This window comes from Heterodontus francisci, unplaced genomic scaffold, assembly GCF_036365525.1.
Source record: "Heterodontus francisci isolate sHetFra1 unplaced genomic scaffold, sHetFra1.hap1 HAP1_SCAFFOLD_43, whole genome shotgun sequence".
Taxonomy (NCBI): Eukaryota; Metazoa; Chordata; class Chondrichthyes; order Heterodontiformes; family Heterodontidae; genus Heterodontus; species Heterodontus francisci.
In genome coordinates, this window is record NW_027141852.1 from 14,771,806 (window position 1) to 14,784,507 (window position 12,702).

Sequence of the window (12,702 nt, forward strand, 5' to 3'; positions counted from 1 at the left end):
CTGTGTGTCTTTCTCTGCCTGCCTCATTGTCAGTGCTGTTACTCAGTGTCCTTGTGTCATTGTGCAGTGAGGGTGAGTCTGTCAGCACGTGTGTTGCTGAGTCCGGGATTCTTGAGAAATCCGACGACAATCCTATTTTTGGAAAAACATTGGGGAAATCAACATATTTCACTAACGGGCAGCTAAAATTGCAAATAGTAGTTAGCAGAGTGGCGCAGCGGAAGCGTGCTGGGCCCTCAACCCAGAGGTCAATGGATCGAAACCGTTTTCTGCTATTTATGTTTGGTTGCAATACAAACAGTTCACTTTTGAAGCATCAAGTATTTACCCACAATAACAAGATGCTTCCAAAGGCACTCAATTGCAATCAGCTTCTTCCTTCCAGTGAACACATCAATCAGTAACAAATCACTTTTGCTCACACGAACACAAGCTGCAAACACGGACCAGCCGAGTCTCTCCCACTTTGTCAACCCCTTCCTGCAGAGCCTCCTCTCCACCACCAGATGGTGATGTTGGCCACAATAAAACCAGGACAAATGGTCACAGTGAGGAGACGGTCAGTAACAGAAAATAAAACAATAACAGGGAAAACCTTTGCACAACAACAGGGTACATCTTTACACAACAGAAAACATATTTACTAAACAGGAAATACCTTTAGACAACAGGGAGAATACAATCATACAAATGCCTTGTTTCTCCATCTCAGTCTCGTTGTCTCTCTCTCTGTTCCTCACTTTTGCTTCCTCACAGTCTATTGGTTTTCTCTGTGTTTTTCTCTCTGTCCCGTTGTCGATGGTGTTACTCAGCGACCTTGTAACATTGTGTAGCCAGGCTGAGCCTCCCAACACCTGTGTTGCTGTAATAAAGTCAGAAAATGCTGAAAATGCTCAGCTGGTCTGGCAGCATCTGTGCAGAGAGAAACAGTTAACAGTTCAGATCTGTTTCCTTAGCTCACATTAACTTTGTTTCTTTCTCCACAGATGCTGCCAGACCTGCTGACTATTTCAAGCATTTTCTGTTTATGTTTCAGATTTCCAGCATCTGCAGTAGTTTGCTTTTGTACGTGTGTTGCTATGTCTGGGACTGTTTGAGTGCAATGCTATTGCTTTATAAACAGCGTTGAAACAAACATTTATCTCGCTAACACACAGCACTAATACACAGCTGGATATAAACAGCAGCCTGCAGCAGAGGACGCACTGGAAGTTTATTAACACAAATAATTCACCAACACTATATTTACTGCTGTCCCCAATGACACCACACTTCATCTTAACACGTTTTACTCTTTATTTACATCAACTTCTTCCTTCCAGTAAACACTTCAATTTGGAACATAGCTTCCAAATCACCTTTATTCACAAACCCAAACACACACCAGTCCAGACTTTCCCCTTTCTGTCAACCCATTCCTGCATCACTGCCTCTCCACCAACAGTTGTTGCTGGAATCATACAATCATAGAATGGCTACAGCACAGAAGGAGGCCATTCGGCCTGTCGAACCCGTGCTGGCTCTCTGTTAGAGCAACTCACCTCATTTCACTCCCCAGTCAGTTCAATTTTGGAGGTGAGAAAACTTCTCGAAAGAATAATTCGGGACAAAATTAATAGTCCCATGGACAAATGTGGGTTAATTCAAGAAAGCCAGCATGGATTTCTTAAGGGAAAATCATGTTTAACTGTCCTGCGGGAGTTTTTTGATGAGGTAACAGAGAGGGATGATGAGGGCAATGCTGTTGATGTGGTGTACATGGACTTTCAAAAGGTCTGGCAGCATCTGAAAGGTCACTGAACTGAAACGTTAACTTTGCTTCTCTCTGTACAGATGCTGCCAGACCTGCTGAGTATTTCCAGCATTTCTTGTTTTCATTATGGCACAGAGTTCCCTTTTCAAACTTACAGAATTAACCACAATAATGTACTCTGAGATTCAAGTTAAATATCAGCCCAATATTTACACACATTATGAGTTTATAAATTTCAGTATTAATTCCCATAGTGCATCCTGACATATACATTAGATATAACATAACATAAGAACAGAAGAAATAGGAGCAGGAGTAGGCCATTCGGCCCCTCAAGCCTGCCCCGCCATTCAGTAAGATCATGGCTGATCTGCCCCAGACCTCAACTCCTCTTTCATGCCAGCTCTTCAAAGCCCTCAACTCTCCAATATTTCAAAAATCTATTTACATCCTCTTTAAATACTTTCAGTGATTTAGCCTCCAATACTGTCTGGGGTAGATAATTCCAGACATTCACTACCCTCTGAGAGAAGAAATTCCTTTGCATCTCAGTGTTAAATGAGTGTCCCCTTATTCTGTAACTATGTCGCCTAGTTTGAGATTCCCCCACTAGTGGAAACATCTTCTCAACATCTACCCTGTTAATAAAAACAAGAAATGCTGGAAATACTCAGCAGGTCTGGCAACATCTGTGAAGAAAGAAGCAGAGTTAATGTTTCAGGTCAGAGACCCTTCTTCACCCTGTTAAGCCCCCTCAGAATCTTGTACGTTTCAAAAAGATCACCCCTCATTCTTCTAAACACGAATGAATAACCTGTTTTGCCGTTCTTCATAAGTCAACCCCTTCATCCCAGGAATCAGCTGAGTGAATCGCTTTTGAACTCCTCCAATGCCAGTGCATCCTTTCTTAAGTCTAAACCTCAAGTGTAATATCAGATTGAGAGAATCTGAAAGAGAGCATAACCTGAGATACAAACTGAGAATTCAGTTTAAAACTCCCCCGGATTGTGAAACTAAAAGATACAAGAGCAATTCAATTTGTATAGACTGTGCTTTGGATCACATTCCAGCGCTCATCCAGTATCAGACTGGAAGATACTGTAGCAATTCCATTAGTGCAGACTCAGCTCTACATTACAGAGCAGGGAACATATTTAAACAACCGGGAACACTTTTACACAAGACGGATCATATTTACACAACTGAGAAGATCTTTACCCAACAGGGAACCATTTTACACAATAACAGAGAACATCTTTACACAACAGCGAATACAGTAACACAACAGAGAACATATTACACAGCAGGAAATATTTTAAAAGAACACAGGGAACATCTTTACACAACAGAGAACACAATTACATAAATCATTGGTCTTTCGCTGTCTCTTGCTGGTTTGCTCAGTACCTTTCTCTGTCTGTTCCCTTCTGGGTCCTGATAATCTCTTCCTGGTTTTCTGTGTGTCTTTCTCTGTCTGTTCCTTTCTGGGTCCGAATGATCTCGACCCGGTTTTCTGTGTGTCTTTCTCTGTCCGTTCCTTTCTGGGTCCTGATAATCTCTTCCTGGTTTTCTGTGTGTCTTTCTCTGTCTGTTCCTTTCTGGGTCCGAATGATCTCTCCCTGGTTTTCTGTGTGTCTTTCTCTGTCTGTTCCTTTCTGGGTCCTGATAATCTCTTCCTGGTTTTCTGTGTGTCTTTCTCTGTCTGTTCCTTTCTGGGTCCTGATAATCTCTTCCTGGTTTTCTGTGTGTCTTTCTCTGTCTGTTCCTTTCTGGGCCCTGATATTCTCTTCCTGGTTTTCTGTGTGTCTTTCTCTGCCTGCCTCATTGTCGGTGCTGTTACTCAGTGTCCTTGTGTCATTGTGCAGTGAGGGTGAGTCAGTCAGCACGTGTGTTGCTGAGTCCGGGATTCTTGAGAAATCCGACTGCAATCCTATTTTTATAAAACATTGGGGAAAAGAACATATTTCACTAATGGGCAACTTAAAATTAAAACAGCAACTAGCGGAGTGGCGCAGCGGAAGTGTGCTGGGCCCATAACCCAGAGGTTGATAGATCGAAACCATTCTCTGCCATTTATGTTTGGTAATAACACAAACAGCTTACTTTCAAAACTTCAAGTGTTTCCCCATAATAACAAAATGCGCTCGATTGAAATCAGCTTTTTCCTTCGAGTGAACACATCAATCAGTAACAAATCACTTTTACTCACACGAACACAAACTGCAAACACGGACCAGCCGAGTCTCTCCCACTTTGTCAACCCCTTCCTGCAGAGTCTCGTCTCCAGCACCAGATGGTGATGTTGGCCACAATAAAACCAGGACAAATGGTCACAGTGAGGAGACGGTCAGTAACAGAAAATAAAACAATGACAGGGAAAACCTTTACACAACAACAGGGTACATCTTTACACAACAGAAAACGTATTTACACAACAGGAAATACCGTTACACAACAGGGAGAACACATTCATGCAAATGCCTTGTTTCTCCATCTCAGTTTCGTTGTCTGTCTCTCTCCGTTCCTCACTTTTATTTCCTCACAGTCTATTACTTTTCTGTGTGTTTTTCTCTCTGTCCCGTTGTCGATGGTGTCACTCAGCATCCTTGTAACATTGCGTAGCCAGGCTGAGCCTCCCAACACCTGTGTTATGGAACATAGAGCATAGAACAGTACAGCACAGTACAGGCCCTTCGGCCCACGATGTTGTGCCGAACCTTTAACCCACTCTAAGATCAAAACTACCTACATACCCTTCATTCTACTATCATCCATGTACCTATCCAAGAGACGCTTAAATGTCCCTAATGTATCTGCTTCGACCACCACCGCTGGCAGTGCATTCCACGCACCCACCACTGTCTGTGCAAAGAACCTACCTCTGACATCTCCCCGAAACCTTCCTCCATCACCTTAAAATTATGCCCCCTGGTGATAGCCCTTTCCACCCTGGGAAAAAGTCTCTGGCTATCCACTCGATCTATGCCTCTCATCATCTTGTACCCCTCTATCAAGTCACCTCTCATCCTTCTTCATTCCAATGAGAAAAGCCCCAGCTCCCTCAATCTTTCTTCGTAAGACATGCCCTCCAGTCCAGGCAGCATCCTGATAAATCTCCTCTGCACCCTCTCTAAAGCTTCCACATCCTTCCTATAATGAGACGACCAGAACTGAAAACAATATTCCAAGTGTGGTCTAACCAGGGCTTTATAGAGCTGCAACATAACCTCGCTGCTCTTAAACTCAATCCCCCTGTTAATGAAAGCCAACACACCTTGCGTCTTCGGAACAACCCTATCAACTTGGGTGGCAACTTTGAGCGATCTATGGACATGGGCCCCAAGATCCCTCCGTTCCTCCACACTACCAAGAATCCTGTCTTTTAGCCTGTATTCTGCATTCAAATTCGACCTTCCAAAATTAATCACTTCACACTTTTCCAGGTTGAACTCCATCTGCCTTTTCTCAGCCCAGCTCTGCATCCTGTCAATGTCCCGTTGCAACCTACAACAGCCTTCCACACTATCCACAACTCCAGCAACCTTCATGTCATCGGCAAACTTGCTAACCCAGACTTCCACTTGCTCATCCAAGTCATTTAGAAAAATCACAAAGAGCAGAGGTCCCAGAACAGATCCCTGCGGAACACCACTGGTCATCGAGCTCCAGGCTGAATACTTTCCATCTACTACCACCCTCTGTCTTCTATGGGCCAGCCAATTCTGTATCCAGACAGCCAACTTTCCCTGCATCCCATGCCTCCTTACTTTCTGAATGAGCCGACCATGGGGAACCTTATCAAACACCTTGCTAAAATCCATATACACCACATCCACTGCTCTTCCTTCATCAATGTGTTTTGTTACATCTTCAAAGAATTCAATAAGGCTTGTGAGGCATGACCTGCCCCTCACAAAGCCATGCTGACTGTCTCTAATCAAACTATGCTTTTCCAACTAATCATAAATCCTGTCTCTCAGAATCCTCTCCAATAATATGCCCACTACCTACGTAAGACTGACTGGTCTATAATTCCCAGGGTTATCCCTATTCCCTTTCTTGAACAAGGCAATAACATTTGCCACCCTCCAGTCATCTGGTACTACTCCAGTGGACAGTGAGGACGCAAAGATCATCGCCAAAGGCGCGGCAATCTCTTCCCTTGCTTCCCTTAATATCCTTGGGTATATCCCGTCTGGCCTCAGGGACTTATCTGTCCTCATGTCTTTCAAAATTTCCAGCACATCCTCCCTCTTAACATCAACCTGTTCGAGCATATCAGCCTGTTTCACGCTGTCCTCACAAACGAACAGGTCCCTCTCACTAGTGAATACTGAAGCAAAGTATTCATTTAGGACCTCCCCTACCTCCTCCGACTCCAGGCACAAGTTCCCTCCACTATCCCTGATCGGCCCTACTCTCACTCTGGCCATCCTCTTGTTCCTCACATAATTGTAGAACGCATTGGGATTTTCCTTAATCCTACCCGCCAAGACTTTTTCATGTCCCCTTCTAGGTCTCCTAAGTCCATTCTTCAGTTCCTTCCTGGCTACCTTGTAACCCTCTAGAGCCCTGTCTGATCCTTGCTTCCTCAACCTTAAGTAAGCTTCCTTCTTCCTCTTGACTAGCTGTTCCACATTTCTTGTCATCCAAGGTTCCTTCACCCTACCATCCCTTCCTTGCCTCATCAGGACAAACCTATCCAGCAGTCGCAGCAAGTGCTCCCTAAACAACCTCCACATTTCTGTTGGGCATTTCCCTGAGAACATCTGTTCCCAATTTATGCACCCCAGTTCCTGCCTAATAGCATTGTAATTCCCCCTCCCCCAATTAAATATTTTCCCATCCCGTCCGCTCCTGTCCCTCTCCATGACGATAGTAAAGGTCAGGGAGTTGTGATCACTATCACCGAAATGCTCTCCCACCGAGAGATCTGCCACCTGGCCTGGTTCGTTGCCAATCACCAAATCGAACATAGCCTCCCCTCTAGTCGGCTTATCTACATATTGAGTCAGGAAACCTTCCTGGACACACCTGACAAAAACTGGTCCATCCAAACTATTTGCACTAAGGAGGTTCCAATCAATATTTGGGAAGTTGAAGTCACCCATGACAACAACCCTGTTACTTCTGCACCTTTCCAAAATCTGCCTCCCAATCTATTCCTCCGTGTCTCTGTTGCTATTGGGGGGTCTATAGAAAATTCCCAATAAAGTGACTGCTCCTTTCCTGTTTCTGACTTCCACCCATAATGACTCAGTAGACAAACCCTCCTCGATGACCTCCCTTTCTGCAGCTGTGATACTATCCCTGATTAACAATGCCACTCCCCCACTTCTTTTACCTCCCTCCCTATTCCTTTTGAAACATCTAAACCCCGAAATATCCAACATCCATTCCTGCCCCTGTGATCTCCAAGTCTCCATAATGGCCACAACATCGTAGCTCGAAGTACTGATCCATGCTCTAAGTTCATCACCCTTATTCCTGACACTGCTTGCATTTAAATAGACACACTTCAACACATCGTACTGGCTGCAACTTTGCCCTGTCAACTGTCTAACCTTCCTCACAGACTCTCTGCACTCTGTATCTGCCTGATCAACAGCTACCCCATCCACTTATCCATAGCTCCGGTTCCCATCCCCCTGCCAAACTAGTTTAAACCCTCGCAAAGAGCTCTAGCAAACCTCCCACCCAGGATATTGGTGCCCCTCCAGTTCAGATGCAACCCGTCCTTCTTGTCCAGGTCCCACCTTCTCCAGAAGGTATCCCAATGATCCACATAACTGAAGCCCTCCCTCCTACACCAGCTCTGTAGCCACGTGTTCAGCTGCACTCGCTCTCTGTTTCTAGCCTCACTAGCACGTGGCACCGGTATCAATCCTGACATTACTACTCTGCTCGTCCTGCCTTTTAGCTTCCAACCTAACTCCTATATTCGCCTTTCAGGTCCTCATCCCTTTTCCTAGCTATGTCATTGGTACCGATATGTACCGTGACTTCTGGCTGCTCCCCCTCCCCTTTAAGAATCCTGTAGACTCGATCCGAGACATCAATGACCCTGGCACCAAGGAGGCAACATACCATCCGGGAGTCTCGCTCGCGACCACAGAATCTCCTGTCTGTTCCTCGAACCATTGAATCTCCTCTCACTATCACTCTCCTATTCTCCACCCTTCCCTTCTGAGCTGCAGAGCCAGGCTCAGTGCCAGAGACCTGGCCGCTGTGGCTTTCCCCTGGTAGGTTCCCCCCCCCCCACAACTGTATCCAAAACGGTATACTTATTATTGAGGGGAACGGCCACAGGGGATCCCTGCACTGTGTGCCTATTCCCTTTCCCTCTCCTGACGGTCGCCCAGCTACCTTTATCTTGTGACTTAGGTGTCAGTACTTCCCTATAACTGCTCTCTATCATCCCCTCTGCCTCCCGCATGATCCGAAGTTCATCCAGCTCCAGCTCCAGTTCCCTAACGCAGTCTGTGAGGAGCTGGAGTTGGGTGCACTTCTCACAGGTGAAGTCAGCAGGGACAAAAGTGGTGACTCTTACCTCCCACATCCTGCAAGAGGAGCATGCAACTGCCCTAGCTTCCATCCCCTCTGCTCGACATTGACAACAGAGAATAAAAAAAATAAAGGAAAACCTTACCTTACCAAACCCTCCACACAAGAGTCCTTTTTTTTGGTTGGAGGAGGAGGATGGGTGGAAACACTACACGTGTAGTGTTTCGGGTTTAGCCACTACGCAAATATATAAGTTCACTTACCCAGCAGTCCCCGTGTCCGCGTCCCCCGAATTGCCAGGTAAGTACTTGATAGTGAAACGTACCTTCCCGGCTGCCCCCTGGCTCGCACTATCACCGCTACTGCTGATCAAAGGTGTTGCTGTAATAAAAACAGAAAATGCTGGAAATGCTCAGTAGGTCTGGCAGCATCTGTGCAGAGAGAAACAGTTAACAGTTCAGGTCTGTTTCCTTAGCTCACATTAACTTTGTTCTCTCTCCACAGATGCTGCCAGACCTGCTGACTATTTCAAGCATTTTCTGTTTATGTTTCAGATTTCCAGCATCCGCAGTATTTTGCTTTTGTACGTGTGTTGCTATGTCTGGGACTGTTTGAGTGCAATGCTATTGCTTTATAAACAGCGTTGAAACAAACGTTTATCTAGTTAACACACAGCACTAATGCACAGCTTGATATAAACAGCAGCCTGCAGCAGAGGGCGCAGTGGAAGTTTATTCACACAAATAATTCACCAGCACTATATTTACTGCTATCCACAATCACACCACGTTTCATCTTAACACATTTTATTCTTCATTGACATCAACTTCCTGCTTCCAATAAAAACTTCAATTTGGAACACAGCTTCCAAATCACCTTTATTCACAAACCCGAACACAAGCTGCAAATGCTGCAAACACACACCAGCCCAGACGTTTCCCTTTCTGTCAACACATTCCTGCATCACTGCCTCTCCACCAACAGTTGCTGCGAGAACCATACAATCATAGAATGGCTAAAGCACAGAAGGAGGCCATTCGGCCTGACGAACCCATGCTGGCTCTCTGCTAAAGCAACTCACCTCGTCTCACTCCCCAGTCAGTTCAATTTCGGTGGTGGGAAAACTTCTCAAAAGAATAATTCAGGACAAAATTAATAGTCCCATGGACAAATGTGGGTTAATTCAGGAAAGACAGCATGGATTTCTTAAGGGAAAGTCATGTTTAACTGTCCTGCTGGAGTTTTTTGATGAGGTAACAGAAAGGGTTGATGAGGGCAATGCTGTTGATGTCGTGTACATGGACTTTCAAAAGGTCTGGCAGCATCTGAATGGTCACTGACCTGAAACATTAACTCTGTTTCTCTCTCCACAGATGCTGCCAGACCTGCTGAGTATTTCCAGAACTTTTTGTTTATATTTCAGATTTCTAGCATCTGCAGTATTTTGCTTTTATTGACTTTCAAAAGAAGTTTGATACAATGCAAAACAACAGACTTGTGAGCAAAGTTATAACTCATGGAATAAAAGGGACAGCAGTTACATGGATATGGAATTGGCTGAGTGACAGGAAACAAAGAGTAGTGATCAATGGATGTTCTTCGGGCGAGAGGAAGATTTGTAGTGGAGTTCCCCAGGAGTCAGTGTTGGGATCCTTGCCTTTCCTGATATACATTAATGACCTAGACCTTGGTGTACAGGGCAGAATTTCAAAGTTTATGGATGATACGAAAATTGGAAGCATTGTGAACTGTAAGGATGATAGTGTAGAACTTCAAAAGGACATAGACAAGTTGGTGGAATGGGAGGACAGATGACAGGTGAGGTTCAATGCAGAGAAATGTGAATTGATTCATTTCGGTAGGAAGAACATGGAGTGACAATATCGAATAAAGGGTACAATTCTAAAGGGGGTGCAGGAGCAGTGGGACTGGGGTTATATGTCATTGGTTGAGAGAGTGGTTAATGAAGCATACAGTATCCTCGGCTTTAGTAATAGAGGCATAGAGTACAAGAACAAGGAGGTCATGTTGAACTTGTATGAGACACTAGACTCAGCTGAAGTACTGCATCCAGTTCTGGGTGCCACACTTTATGAAAGATGTGAAGGCATTGGAAAGATTATGGAAAAGATTCATGAGAATGGTTCCAGGGATGAGGAATTTCAGTTATGAAGATAGATTGGAGAAGTTAGGACTGTTTCCCTTGGAGAAAAGAAGGCTAAGAGGAGATTTCATAGTGATATTCAAAATGATGAGGGGTGTGGACAGAGTGGATAGGGAGAAACTGTTCCCACTTGTGAAAGGATCGAGAATGAGAGGGCACAGATTTAAAGTCATTGGTAAAAGAAGCAAAAGCGACATGAGGAAAAACTTTTTCACACAGCGAGTGGTTAAAGTATGAACTGCCTGAGAATGTGATGGAGGCAGGTTCAATTGAAGAATTCAAAGGTGAATTAGACTGTTATCTGAAAAGGAAGAATGTGCAGGATTATGGGGAGAAGACGGGGAAGTGACATGAGGTGAATTGCTCATTTGGAGAGTCAGTGCAGACACGATGGGCCAAATGGCCTCCTTCTGTGCAGTAACAATTCTGTGATTCTGTGATTCCAATATTCAAGTCATTTATATATATGGTGGTCCTGACACTGACCCTTGTGGACATCACTGTTCACCATCTTCCATTCTGAAAAACAACCAAATATCACAACTCGCTTTTCTTGATATTTCATCCATTTTTTAATCGAAGCAGATACTGACCCTCCTATTCCAGGAACCTCAGTTTTGTTACCCAGCCTTTTATGTGGTAGTCTGTCAAACGCTTTCTTAAAATCCATATAGACAACATCCATTGCTTTCCCTTCATCAACCTTTTCTGTTACTTCATCAAAAAAATTAGTTATGTTGGTGAAGAAGTGGAAAGGTGCTGAACCTCTCAGTTTTCGGTCTACCCAAACCAAGTTCAAGGCCTGAATAATGAACCGATTGCCTCATTAGTTCTGTGAATAATACAATGATTTAATAGACAAAGTTTTGAAACATTCCTGCCCATAAATCTTGATAACAGAGAGTGTGTGGATCTCCTGACTCAGAATGTTTAATGGATACAGTCCTCAGATCCGACAAGGAACCCCTGAACATCCACAGTAAAGACAGTGTGGATGAGGAAATGTAAGAGCCGGGAGCTGAAACTCAGGGACGGCCGAGCTCTCCTGTCATTGAGCTTGTGTGTCTGCTCTGCTCGCCGCACTTCCGGCTCTACTTTGTTTCCAATGAAAAGATGAAAAGGGCCGTTCGGTTTTCCTCTCACTGACAGCGTGTTTCATTCGGGTTAATATAACCCGGGACTTTTGCTGCTGAAATGAATTCTGCAAGGTCCCAGCAAACACACCGGCTCCCTCCTTTCTCCCCTCTTTCTATCGGATTGTTTTACCAGGAGGGGCTCAATAATAACAAACCCCCTGCAGGGAATGACCGCAAATTGAGCATCTAAATGGGGCAAGTGGGCAGCTTTCTGGGTTCTAGGTTCCCCCTACCCCGCACCTCCCTCCCTCCAGCCCAAGCCCCTCTTCACTTTCTTTGGGACTTTGATGAGGGTGAAATGGGGAAAGTTCCCATTGATGTTTGAATGCTGAATTGCAGCAAAGATCTGCGCACGCGTGACATAACCCCGCCCCCAGTGAGACGTCACAATGAGGAGTGGAGCGCATGCGCATCCTTCCCCAACCCAGTCTGTGAGGCCATTCACTCAATCAGGGGAAGATGCTTTAAATCAGCTGCTAATGGAGACTTCCCGGTCCCGGGGGAAGGGAACAAACAGCATCTGCTTCCAGCAGCCACTGCTTTGGGAGCGTGTCCGCAGATGTGCTCAGAGATTAGCATTGAGTGGTGGGAAGTTGAGGGGGAGTCGGGGAGTGTTTGTAACAGACACTGTGGAGCAGGAGCTGCTCCCGGAACATGGAGTGAGCCGGGGACACGGGGAAGGGAGAGTTCATTCTCGGACAGTGTCTGTACAGGCTCAGGGAGACACAATGGGAAGAAATCACTATTGAAAATCACTGACAATTTCACCACCCAAAGGAGAGGGAATTTTCCTGCTTTAGTTCCAGTCTCTCACTGTTTGTTGGATTGTGAACAGTGGGGGGAAAATAGCCGCAAAATAACGATGTGGACAGTTAGACAAAGAACATTTATTGCAGACACCAGGTGAGAAGTGTGAAAGGCATATTTTAAATAGTGGCTGCTTGTTTTCCGTTGAAATAGAAATGTGACTGTGCAAAGGTCACTGCTCTATCGGACAGTCCCAGTCATTGAGCAGTGCAGGGCTTGTGTTGTTTCTGAATGTCACAAACTTGTTGTAAATCCACTGCAAACACCTGGTAAACAGAAGCTGAATACTGCAGTACTGCAGTGGAGTCAGACACTGACACTGTTTGTGTTCCTGGTTT

General features: G+C 45.0%; 1 non-coding gene across 1 annotated transcript; it reads left to right on the top strand.

Moving 5' to 3' along the window:
• The first annotated feature begins 203 nt into the window (after positions 1–203).
• trnae-cuc (transfer RNA glutamic acid (anticodon CUC)) lies at positions 204–275 on the top strand. Its single transcript has one exon. It is a non-coding gene; the product is annotated as a tRNA-Glu (tRNA).
• The last annotated feature ends 12,427 nt before the right edge of the window (positions 276–12,702 follow it).